General features: G+C 42.0%; 1 non-coding gene across 1 annotated transcript; it reads left to right on the forward strand.

Annotated features, from left to right (window-relative positions):
• The first annotated feature begins 1,565 nt into the window (after positions 1-1,565).
• LOC119806140 lies at positions 1,566-1,726 on the forward strand. The gene has a single exon (XR_005284167.1). It is a non-coding gene; the product is annotated as a U1 spliceosomal RNA (small nuclear RNA).
• The last annotated feature ends 11,545 nt before the right edge of the window (positions 1,727-13,271 follow it).

Genomic DNA, 13,271 nt, shown 5'->3' on the forward strand with positions numbered 1-13,271 from the left:
TGTGTTCTGCATTGACAATAAATTTCTCCAGAGTGAAACAGCAAGGCACAGTTTAAAGACAGCTTTTCACACCATATCCAGATCCACATCCAATCCAAACTAAAGCTGGTTTCTGCCAAGGAAACATTTTTTTAATTTGAAGTGCGTCAATGACCAGATTAGTGATCCTCCAAAGGAAGGCCACCATGGTGCAATTACCAGGATGATTTTGTCATCTTATTTTATTTCTATGTGTATGGGGTTTCTGCCTATATGTATGTTTATGATCCATGTGAGTTCAGTGCCCATGGATGCCAGAAGACAACATCAGATCCCCTGGAACTGGAGTTACAGATGAGTTACTGGAGTTACACCTGTGTGGGTGCTGGGAATTAAATCCAGGTCACCTGGAAAAGCAGACAATGCTCTTAATTGCTGAGTCCTCTCTCCGGCCCCCAATTTTGCCATTTTAAAGCACCTACGTTTTGCTATGATGAGGTTATAACTGACTATGTGGTCTCAGATTACACATATGTATGTTGGTTTGTTCTGTTTATATTTTTTCTGTGCACAGCAGACATGATATGCCACAACTATTCAGAGAGAAAGCATCTAAAAAGTCTGAAGTTTATTAGACGTGAAACCAGCCCCCTGTTAAAGCTCATCATTTGATGGTGAAGATGGACTATGTTTCTTATAATCTTAAGAAGGATTCTATAAATCTGTGGACCTTGTAGTCTTACCTGCCGTTCAAATTCTCCTCCCATTCACAGACAATCTGCACCCAGATGGTCTGGTGAAAATCTAATTCACTCGAGTCACAAGGTGTCATCAGTTACCTTGACGCTGATGACTCACAAAGTGACCATTGCTTCCACTTCTCTTTCTTTGACCCCACATATCTGTGGGCGGTCCCATCAAACAACAAGCTCAGCACACGCCCACCACGTGCTTTTAGACCTCTGACCTTCTGGCTTTGTTATTGAATGGCATTGTACTTCCTAGGTAAGACCAGGCCACTGCTTTGGTTTCTCTTGGATCACCAGTTGGTGATCAGATTGTTTCTTGTGCACCTTTAACATGTCACCTGAACAAGCAATCCATTCTGCTTATGCCTATGGTCTCCGTTTGGATAGGGGGCTTTGTTAGCTTTATTTAGACTTTTTATATAACTCTTTTCCTTTCTACGAATGTCTTCTTCCAGAAAATATTGAGTTATTGCAGCAAGAAATTCAGAGGCTTGCTCTGTACCCACCTCGTGTCCGAGCAGCTTCCATATACAATCTCACTGTGTCTTCACAAGACACAGATATCAGTCACTTCCCTTTCTATTCCCACGCGTGTCAACAGCTCTTTGTTGTTTCCTTCACACAATGCAAAGCTATTTTAGTACCTTCAACATAGGTCTTCAGGCAAGTCTCCCACCACTGCTCCCCCTTTCCTCCAAGTTCAACAAGACTGTTGTCATTTTCCCAATGCATCTTTTTTTGGGGGGGAGGGATATTGTTTTTACAGACAACTGTACTTAGTCTTTCCAAACTTTACTATTTAAGAAAAGCAAGTACTTAGTAAATAAATATATTTTCATTCTTACCGGCAGGAGAGACACCAGGATCACGAAGGTGGCTTTCCCAGGGCAAGGCTTATCCATTGCACTCTTGATGTGCTGACCTTGTGACTCCCCCAAATGCAGGAAACTCGACTGATGATGTGTGGTAGAAGGGGACTGCCTTCGCACTCTCGCCTCAAAGAAAAAAGAAAAAAAAAGCTAATATATATATTTTTTCAATAAAGATTTTACTACACTCTCAGACCACTGCACATCTCTATGATGAGCCTAGAAGCCGTCTTTGAGCAAAGGTAAACCTAATAAGCCTCCTCTTTCTTCACTGTTATTACCTCTTTGAAGATAAAGGCTGTCTTCATTTCTGTAGCTCAATGATCTGTCTCTTTGACACGAGGCTTAGAACTTATCTGCATATACATTCCTTCATTTTAAAGAGTTGACAAAGACCTCCATGACCCGCTCTACTACCCAATTGCAATGATTATGCTCTTTCTCATCCTTCCCCACTTCCTTATAGTCTGGATGGCTATAGAAACCAGTTTACAAAAGATTGAAATTCAATATGAAATAGGTAGAAAATAATGATTTATCATGCCTACTAAGGACAGAGGTGGGGATCAAAAAACATGTGAATCAGGTCTTCAGGAGAGAGGAGGAGCTTATGAGGAGGAGAAGGTAACCCAGGAAGCCGAAAGAACATGCCGAGGACCATGACAATGTGGCAATGGAATCTGTTTACGGAAAGAGCAACAATTCTAAATCCTGAGGGCTGGAGGAGAGATGGCTCAGTGGGTAAAGCTCTTGTTGTACAAGCCTGACAAGTCTCCTACCACTGTTTCCTCCAAGTTCAGCAAAATAGGATTGTTGTCATTTCCCCAATGCATCTTGGGGGAAGGGGCAGTTATTGTTTGTAACAATAATTCCACTCAATTTGGATCACCAGACTGTTTAAAAACTAAAAGTGATAGGTCACCAACTTGTGATCCCAGCACACCCACGAGTGGGTGTATAGGAAATGGGGAAAAAGAACCTCCTAAGGCTCCAGCTAGCCTGCCACATGCAATGGGTAACAGCAAAGAAAGGCCATCTCCAACAAGGGGGAAGGCAATCAGTAAGGCTCGAGCTTGCTTGTCCTCTGACCTCTGCATGTGTGCAAGTGTCCACAGACACACAACCATACCGCCCCACACACATTAATTAATTAATTGCACAAATCATTCTGAACCTCTAGCACTCCAAGTTTATGGGAAGAAGGTCAAGAGAATGGTGGGTCAAGCCAGATAAAGGGTCCTTAGTTGCCCTGGCAAGTAACATCACTAGAAATATTTAAGGTAACATTTACCAGTTATTATTGAATTAAATAACATATTTCCAGATATGTTATGAACCAGACCTAAATAGCATTTTCTTTACATTTGTGTGGTTCTTGAATTCTGTGCCCCATTATAAATCATTTCTTTTTGCTCAACTGTATCTGTGATTAAACCCAGCTTCTGCAAACCAGGATTTATTGAGTAGCTCCATGATACTCAGAGAACAACCCTCATCATTAGCAAAAATTGCCACCGTGAAGTTAAGTTGTCCTTCTAGGAGTAGAAGGGACATGTGAGAGGCATGAAATTAGAAAGGCAGCCTTCTCCCAACCCCCAAGGTTCTGATGCAATGCTACAGGAAGGGCAGGCTGCTGAGCACAGTGGAAATCACATCTGCTAATCACACTCCTAAGACTCAGCGTTCTGCTTTGTTTTTTTCTTTTTTTGTTTTTTCAATGTGGGAAGTGCCTCTTCTTTAAACTATTAGGTCCATTATTAATTTTTCTTAGCACAGTATATAAAGAATGAAAGTTTCAAAACAGTTTTTGTTTTGTTTTGTTTTCTTGACTTTTTGAGACAGAGTTTCACTGTGTAGTTTTGGTGCCTGTCCTAGAACTAGTTCTTGTAGACCAGGCTGGCTTCCAACTCACAGAGATCCACTGCCTCTGCCTCTCGAGTGCTAGGATTAAAGGTGTATGTAAGACTACCACCCAGTCTTATCAGTATTTTTTGAATCAATTATTAGAACCTAAACCTGACCTTCTAAGAAGAAAATCTAGGACCAGGAACTTGATACGTAAGTGTTCCCTCACTCCACACACATTCACCAAATGCCCAAGCACCTCAAAGACTGTTTAGACAGCAGAGAGGATTGAGAATCCCGGGTCTGGAATCGCCAGGTTTCAGCCAGCTCTGCATTGTGTGGTTGCTGAATCCTGAATTCTGGAGGCAAATGTTATCCCTATGAAGATACTACTCCTAGTTGGCCATTGTAATGAGCTCTACACTTAGATCTGTTTCATAATTCTCAGCTACAGGCCAGATCATCACTGCCATAGATCAGGTCCATAGAACATGAAGTCACACTCACAGACGACTACACATGTGTAGTGAGGAGCTGAGGGCTGTGTTCCTGCCACCCAGCTCCTGGCCGCCTGGCTAGCTTATGCCCCAGAAATAACAAACACAAATTGTATTCTTTTAAACACTGCTTGGCCCATTATCTCTAGCCTCTTACTGGGTATCTCTCACTTCTTGATTAACCCATTTATAATAATCTGTGTAACACCATGAGTGGTGTCTTACCGGGAAAAATTCAGCATGTCTGACCTGGCGGCTGGCTCCATCGCATCTGTCCCAGAGAGGAGAGGCAGGGCAATTGCCCTAGGCATCTGCCTCACTCCCAGCATCCTGTTCTGTCTACTCCACCCACCTATGTTCTAACCTATCAGGCCAAGCAGTTTCTTTATTAATTAACCAATGAAACAGCAGATAGATAGAAACACTCCTACATCACACATGCAGCCAGTCTTAGGCTCCTATGGTCTGCTCAAAATAATCTGTCTAACTAGAGAGGGAGAGAAGGTCCGTGCAAGTCCATGTTTCAGGTTTCTAGAGTTTTCCCCATCCAGCTCCACTACATCCAATTATGCTGTAGGGATGGACACTGGTGGGCAACTCTTGGTTTGATTACAAGAATGCACACAGGTTCAGTTGATCTTGGAAAGGAAGATTATTTGAGTCTGGGGTGGTGGATAGTCTCTCATAACTCTTGGTGGCTTTGAGTTTGAAGGCACTTTGGGAATGGCTTCCAATTCCTTATGGAAAGCTACTTTTCTGCCCCATTGAACAACTGGCGTTATGCAGGGAGAGACTTTTTAATGCTAGATTTGCTCAGTCAAGAACCATGCTTCACATACATGTGAGAGATTAGTGGACTTGGAGCACAACATAAAGATTTTTTAAATGCAGTGCTTGAAATGGGTACTCCAGAAAGCCTTTGGAACTTGTCCTTCGACTACACAGTAGACAACAGAAATATTCAGGCAACAGTAATGTCTCGACAAACTTCTGAAAGGTAGCATTCGAAATCTCTTGTCACTAAAACACAATGAAGCAGTAAACGTGGACAGGTTCTGGAATTAAAATCAAAACCGATTTTGCTAATTTGAAAGAGAAATGCTAATGATTACGCAGGCTGATTTCAAATCAGGTTGCTTCTCAAATCCTTATAGCTGTTTCCTTATTTTCTCTCCTCCCTCCCTTGGTACCCAACGATGTACTCCAGACTCTTAGGACTGACTCAGTGGGCTCCACAAGACTGCGCTTACTCAGTGTGCCTGAGGAGGGCGGTGACAGGGATGATAGACGTCTAGACCCGAAAGCAACAGGTGCATAGCTAGCCATTCTGTGTTAGAATTATTGCCTAATTCCAGACTTCAGGTGAGTTAACAACTGAATGAAGCAACTTCTAAGATTCCATTTTTGAAATTGTGAACCTCTGTCAGTTTGACTAAAACCTCAGGCTGCCAGCTTCTCAATCTCATGAACGACAGCTACTTTTCTCAGCGATGTCAGAAGTCACACAGGGAAACAAATGCTCCCCTCCACCTCAACCCAGTCATCCCTGTCGGGAGGCCACAGCAGTTCTATGCTTGGCACGGTGCTTTATTTTTAAAAGGGAAGCTAGTTTTATTAGAAAACAAAATGTTCTTTGGTTTGTGGTAATTAAAAAGGAAGAGAGAAAAAAAATATCCAATAGCCCAGCAATGAGAACACCAGTCTGAGAGTTTTCATTTCAAAGCTCATCTAAGCTGGTCTGGAGGTCACATCTTTAAACCCAGCCCTCAGGAGGCAGAGGCCAGCCTGGTCTACAGAATGTATTCTAGGACAGCCAGGGCTACACAGAGAAATGCTGTCATGAAAAGAAAAAAAATAATCCAATATTCAAAACAATAAATGCCAGTAATTATGGTGAACAGTGACTGCTAGGAGTAGCTGCACTCGTAGGATAATCTGTGGGTGCTCCCCTCCATGTTCAGGCCACCAGGTAGGTGTCACACTGGCATTGCCACTTTTATGACGGGATGCCTGGAGAATACAAGAAAATTGTGTACATTTTCTTTCCACCGTCTTTTAGGTAACAAACTTCCTCCATCCCTTGCAAGCTAACAAAATAAAGTCTGTTTTTTGGGGGGCTCACAATTACCCCATGCTGGTCACACACAGCTGTTTACAAAACTCCAGACTTACTGCATGAAAGAGCTGTTTCAGCGGGCACTCGGGGGAGAGACAAGGGACTACCTCTCAATCCCGACTTTAATTTGGGTTACAGGAGAAGAATGATTGAGTCGTCATAGCTCTTCCACCGAACGATATAAACACACACATAACGTGAAAGCAAGCTAGAGATCTGGCTTCAGGGAGGCCACTGTATTCTCTCGCGGTCTATAAATAACACTGCTCAAGCTGAGATGGGAAACAGTGCATGCGCACATATTTCATCTCCACTGACAGAGATTACCAAAGTGAGAGTTGTTTAGAGGGATACAGATGCCCAAAGTCTGTAAGGTACGTCCTCGGTGCAAGCGAAACAGGCACTCGGGGGAAAATATCTCTCTGGTTTCTGGCGAGCAGAAGCAGCCAGGGCTACTGCTCTGCCACCCGTGGCTCTGGCTGCACTGCAATGCAGTGCTTAGTTTATTCACCAGGGGTCATCAAAGGTCTGGGTTTTTCTTTGTCTACTTGTTGACTCACACGTACGAAGTATACTTAAGAACTCCTGAATGCCTCAGAATCGCTCCGAGCAACGTGCAGCTTCCTAGTCCCCACCCCTTCTACATCGCATCAAATTATTGTTCCCTATAGATTTTTACCAACACATTACAGGCAGCACATCCATTAGATTTTTCGAGGGAAATGCTTTTCCTAACTAAATCGACTTATTCAACACAGAGGTAATGTGGCATTTAATTAGATTTTGTTGTTGTTGCTGTTGTTTAAAAGAAGCATCTTTCAGAGTTGGGAAGCGAATGGTTTATCTCACTAGTGTTTTCCAGATTGCGTGAACCAAATTCTGTGCTTGGATAGCAAGAGTGTTGTAACTCTGTCTTGGGAGACTTCACTCAAGAACTCGGGCTCTGAGATCCCAGGTCTGAGCAGGTCCACGGGAGAACAGGCCAACATTATTTGCTGAGACTTTATTGGCCCTATAAAACAAGCAAAGAACGAATAACAAGTTTTCAGTGATGATCTTTGGAACTGGCTGGAGGGCAAGGGCTCACAGATTTTGGTGATCCTGGTTGGTTCCGGGGGAATGTTGTTGAGCAGCATGAAGGACTTAATCTTAGTTTTCCCTAAAGTTCCCTGAATGTCTTGACAATGAGCCTGTTGTGGGCAGTTTGGCTCTTTCTTATCCACTCTGCTATATAGACCAAATTGCACCCTTGGGAAGCTCTGATGAAACAATGCTTCCACAACAAGGAATGGACTCCCCTTACAGATGCTTCCCAAGGCTTCACAGCTCCTATCTAAGGACCAGACCCTTCCTCCTTCCTTGAAGGTTGTAGGCAAACCACCTTATGCAGGTGGAGGTGTTTAATCTGTACTCCTTTCAGACTCTACTTAAGATGCAATATCACACCACCCGAATCACCTGGTTTTAGAATGTGATAGTTGACAGTGGCTTCAAAATATAATTAAGCTCTTTTATGTCATGCTTTTGGAAGCCAAGGTAAGTACTCTAAGTCAGCTGTACACAAACACAGTCTGTTCATTTATTCTCTTCTACCTCAACCCTTTCAAATGAGATGGAAAAAAAAAACCTTATGATGCAAAATCTGCGAGGTGATGCTACAGTACAGGTGAGCAAGGAATGGGATGCGGAGGAAATCAACTAAGACCGACCATGCAGTTGAGGCACTTAGCTCCAGGTACAGAAATCCAGGCACCATTTTACGGCTCTGTTCGGTGATGCCGTGAAACCGTGGAACCCATGAGCTTGTGGGTGTGTCTGCAGAGGCGGGGCTCTTAAGGTTTGTCGTTGGGAGAGGAATTGTGAAACCGATACAAGGGGGGGGGGGGGACGGGGGTTAGACAGCAGTAAGAATCCAGAAGCTTTGGAAATCTCCACTCTGTCCCACGGCAGAGCAAACATCTAAGCCAAAGGAGCAACAGCAGCATAGCACTTGACTTTTAAGCTGCAACCTAGGGCCCCTTAGCCTCATGATGTAATGTGGATTTTACAATCGTGGAAAAAGTGAGCAGGGAAGGCAAGACAAGATTGGTTGCTTTTTTTTTAAGTTCCTGGTATAAAATATTTCTTAAAAGATGAATGAAGCGGTGCTTATCCACTGACCTTCCTCTGTTTAATGTGAAATCGCATAGCCCAGTGCCAACTCCTGTGGCAGCAGCACCTGTGTAAGCCTCCTCCAGCTAAATAGCAGGGACAGTTATTTCAAAGTGACATTTACACTGTCAATGGGGATCAGAATGGCTGACGGGTAAGATAGTGATCAAGAGAGGATTAAATCCCAGAACCAAAAGGAGGCAGGTACCTGTGAAAGAGATAAGGGAGCCTGGCGCTGTCCAGAGCTATGTCTATTTAAACAGCTGGCAAACACTGCAAGTTGCAGGTGGCTTTACCAGCTGTGTGTGTGTGTGTGTGTGTGTGTGTGTGTGTGTGTGTGTGTGTGTGTGTGAGACAAGAACTATTGTCTTGGTCCAATATTATTTAGTTCCTTCTTAATTGCCCATTCATTTGATGACGATCAATTTTGCCAACTCCAGATTCATTTTGGGTCCACTCTACATACCCAGAAAAAGGTTAGTCCGTTCAGAAGGATTGTATTGCATCCAACAAGTGACAGACACTGTGGGGAACAGGATTAATTCTTAAGCCCATAGGTCTTATCTCACTTTAGGCTGGGGAGATTAAGCATTTCATAATATATTTCAAAATTTGGTCCTGTTCATAGAATTGTATATTTCGTGTAGCTCTCCTGGGGTGGGGGCAGGGGAGTTTGGGTTTCTGTCTGACAGCGATTGGATCTTTTAAAGAGGTTTTTAAAAGAAAAGATGAGGAACCCAGTGAGTTTCTTGTGAGAAGAGGAGAAGGTCTCAGCGGGCAAAGACCGCAGTTACTGACTTCTAAAAGCATATTGAAGGGGGACTATGCCCTCTGCTTCCTTTAACGCTGAAACAATGCAATCTATTTTTGCAAAAACAAAAACAAAGGTGGCTGAGAATCTTGAATGTATCAGAGGTGCTGGAGGCATAGCTTAGTGACAGAATACTTGCCCAGTATGAGGAAGGCTCTGAGTTCAAGTCCTAGCACAGAGGCTGTGCTAGAGAGCCATTGTAACATGTTAGTGAGCAGCCATGTGGTCCAGCACAGGGGCTTCTGGGGAGCCACTGTAACATGTCAACATGTGATCCAGCACAGGGGTTGCTGGGGAGCCACTGTAACATGTCAATGAGCAGCTGTGTGGTCTAGGAAGTGCACAAACAGAAGAAGGATGGAAAGCTGTTACTAGAGGAACTTGACTAAATGCTGATACGGTGAAGACCACACGTTAGGAAGGGTTCATAAAAAAAAGTTCCTTGCATAAAGGAGGCACGCCTACCCTCAATGCTTTCTCACTAAAATTTTCAACAGAGGCCAGGTGACCATCTCATGGAATATTAGGTGCAGGATTCCTGAAGCAGTCAGATGTTGCATTAAATAATTCTAAAGAAAATTCTTAGCTAAGGCCTGCAGAATCAATAAAACAGCAGTAGGTGGGAGGCATTTGTGAAGAACATTAAACCAGAACAAATCAGGTAGGAAGCAACTGAACATGACTACCTTGTTTTGTAAGTTTACTGAACGTCAAAGTGAGACGATTTCCTTCTCCGTTGCCACACTGCTAATCTGTATCTTCCCTCTGTCCTGTCCAAAGTCAATGAATAAAAGTGAACTCCAAAGATCACTACTAGACTTTTAGTGAATTTTGAAGAACATACTACATGTGATGAAGCTGGCCTGACAAGATAGCTCAGCAGATAAAGGTGCTGGCTGCCACGCCTGATGAACTGAGTTCTGTGCCTGACATGTAAATATTGGAAGGGCAGAACTGTCTCCTGTAAGCTGTCCTTTCACCTCCAACAGAGTACCATGGTGTGCACGAACACACACACACACACACACACGAGAGAGAGAGAGAGAGAGAGAGAGAGAGAGAGAGAGAGAGAGAGAGAGAGAGAGAGTAAAAATGAAATGTAATTAAATAAAGTAATTTGCTAAATCTCTAAAAGAACAAGATTCATTGGGATATTCATTATCTAGTTTCCTGATAGATCACGAAGTCTCTCAAAGCAAACATCTGGAGTCTCATGTATGAGTGTCTCGGTGAGGTTGAGGAGCCTGGTATTCTTTCCCATCATTTTACATGTGTGTTTCTCCCTCATTGTCTAATGTAGATGCTGGAACGCCTGCCTTCATCCCAAGGAGCAGGACAGAGCAAGGAGAGAAACAAACCACTCCTTCCCTTCTAAGCACTTTCCCTGAAATGCTCACAGAACATCTTCCCTACCTTACCAGCTCTTTCCTGATAGATACAAATTCTAGGGCAGAGAGTGAATCAGCTCATCAGGGAAGCATGGGGCTGTTGACAACTTTGATTACAGCACGCTACTGCCTTGATTTCTGTTTCCTATGAAATGTGAATGGGTGTAGAGCTCAGACCCAAGAGTTAGAGCACACAGTGATGAATAGTGTAAATAGAATTTTACCTTGAAAAAAAAGATACAAATATCTTGAAAAGGTATTTATTTTAGTGTTTAAATTTTAACAAATATAGGTTATAGCATCAGTTACTCCTCACCGTTTCCAAGAATGAATTAAGTGCTGATTATTTCATATGATGCCGATCTACTGTGAGAATAATATGAATTTTCTATTTGTCTTTTGCTACATGATCCTGGGGTTCCCTTTGAAAACAGACATTATTATTATCAAGAATCATTCTTCAACTTTTGACAATCAAATCATTTTCATTCACAAGTCTTTCTCATACCAAAGTTCCAGATGTTTTACTTGAATTTTTAATTTTATTTTAGGTGGAGTTCAGGGAATCCTGGTTAAGAAGAGGGAAAAGTAGGAGTCACAAGAAAATTCACAGAATCAACTAACCTGGGCTCATAGGGGCTCAGAGTCTGAACTGACAACCATGGAGCCTGCACGATGTAATTTTACTTAGACCCTCTGCATATATGTTACCGTTGTGTAGCTTGGTCCTCTTGTTGGACTCCTTATAGCAGGAACAGGGACTATCTCTGATTCTTTTACAGGCTTTTGGGACCCTATTTCTCATACTGGGTTGCCTTGCCCAGCCTTAATACATGGAAAGGTGCTTAGTCTTATTACAAATTAATATGTAATGTTTTGTTGATACTCATGGGAGACCTGACCTTTCCTAAACAAAAATAAGGAGGCTGGATTTGTGGACTCTGGGTGAGGACAGAGAGGGCTGTGGGGAGAGACTGGGAGGGAAGGAAGGAGGGGAAACTATAACCAGGATGTAAAATTAATATAAAAAATAAATAAATAAATGTGAATTTGATATTTCACATGTGTTCTTATTTTCCTAGAATATTTTATTTTAAATGTTTTCATTAGTTCTTTGGGGATTACATATATTTTGATCCTCTTACCCCAACTCTTTTCCTAAACTCCTCCCAGATACACCTCAATTTCCCTACCCATCTCCGACTTGGCCTTGCTCTTACAGATGACTGAGTCTCCCTGCCCAGAACCTATCAACTTGTCTATAGCTCCTCAGCTATGGATGGAGGCTCATGAGCCCTTCCCACTCATGCTAGAATGCTGACAGACTTGATCAGGCAAACAATAGTGTGGGTTGATGTGCATTCAGGTCCTGCCATATCCAGGAGACATGGCTTTGCTCCGGTCTTCCCTGGTCCTGGCTGTGACAATCTTGTTCTGTAACTCTCCGTGTAGAGCGAGCTGGCTTCAGTTACCAGCAGTTCTATTTCCTCAATGCTGGAATTACAGTGCTACACCTAACACTTCCAATTGCTCATTTTTCTCTTTCCACTTTGTCCTTATTTATCAAGGACTTGGAGTATAATCAGGCAAAATTTCCAACATTATTTAACGTTGCAAAAATTTTTAAGATTTTTTAACCTCAATTTGCAATAATTTGCAATTGGGTTTTACTACCAGATGTTCAGAATTCACTGTCTGAAGTAGACTCGAATTCACAAATATGATGGATATGTAGAAATGCTGCTTAGTAGAGAAGGTGGTTAAAATGTAGTGGAAAGTTCTTTGTCAAGTATTTTTGTGTTTTAAAAACTTCTGTTTCTGTCAACAATTTGCTAAGTATAAGATTTTAAAGTCTTGAGTAATGAAGACTTTCAATTTTTATGTTACCCTAAGGTATTTAAGAAACTAATAAAAAATTATATATGTACATAGTACACAAGTACTTATCTCTAATATATAGCATATTACTTATAAATATAAAATTATATAAATACACACAATTATATAATTTATATACAAATATACATACACATTCACATAGACCTTAAACACTTATCATATACTAAGTACTATGCCAGAAGTATTTCATATTCTATTTCATAGAATACAAAACATAGAGTAAAATTTTAATTCCCATTTATAAATCAGAAAATCTGGAGACTATGAACAATTTCTAAGTACAGAGTATTATGGGGTGCTCCTGTAACCTAGGATTGTATGGCTCCAAGACCTTTGTTATTGACCCTAAAGACATGCTATGCTTCATGGTTTTTATCAATATGTTTTTAATGGACTGTCATCATTAATAGAAAAGAAAGATGCAAAGAATGTTTATTTTTGGTTAGCTTAACATAAATTAGGTTTGACGCTTCCTGGAAGGCAGAGTGTTGGCATCTTCAGGTGTTTCTCGGCACCTACACATATAAATTACGATGTTCTCACACTGTAATCCATTGAAGCCCTGTACACAACTGACTTTAAATCAGTCATTATCAAGATATAACCATAGGTCAGCAAACTCTTAATCAGCTGGGATCCTGGGTCAATAAGATGACTCAGTAAAAACACTTGCTGCCAAGCCTGACTATCTGAGTTCGAGCCGCAGGATCTGCATGATGGAAGGTACTAATTGCCTTTTGTAAGTAGTCCTCTGACCTCCACACAAGAGCTGTGGTCCACACGTGCCCATACACATATGCACATGAAGATAGATAGGCAAATAAAAAAATACATTTTGAAAAATGTAAACAGTGAATTATCTGGGGTCTTTCGAAAGGCACTCTCCACCTTGATCATACTGATCAAGTCTCCTGGTAGAGTCAGACAGAGCCTTGGCTTTCGCAGCCCTTCAGGTGGTTTTGAGGAG

The sequence above is a fragment of the Arvicola amphibius genome, chromosome 1, assembly GCF_903992535.2.
Source record: "Arvicola amphibius chromosome 1, mArvAmp1.2, whole genome shotgun sequence".
Taxonomy (NCBI): domain Eukaryota; kingdom Metazoa; phylum Chordata; class Mammalia; order Rodentia; family Cricetidae; genus Arvicola; species Arvicola amphibius.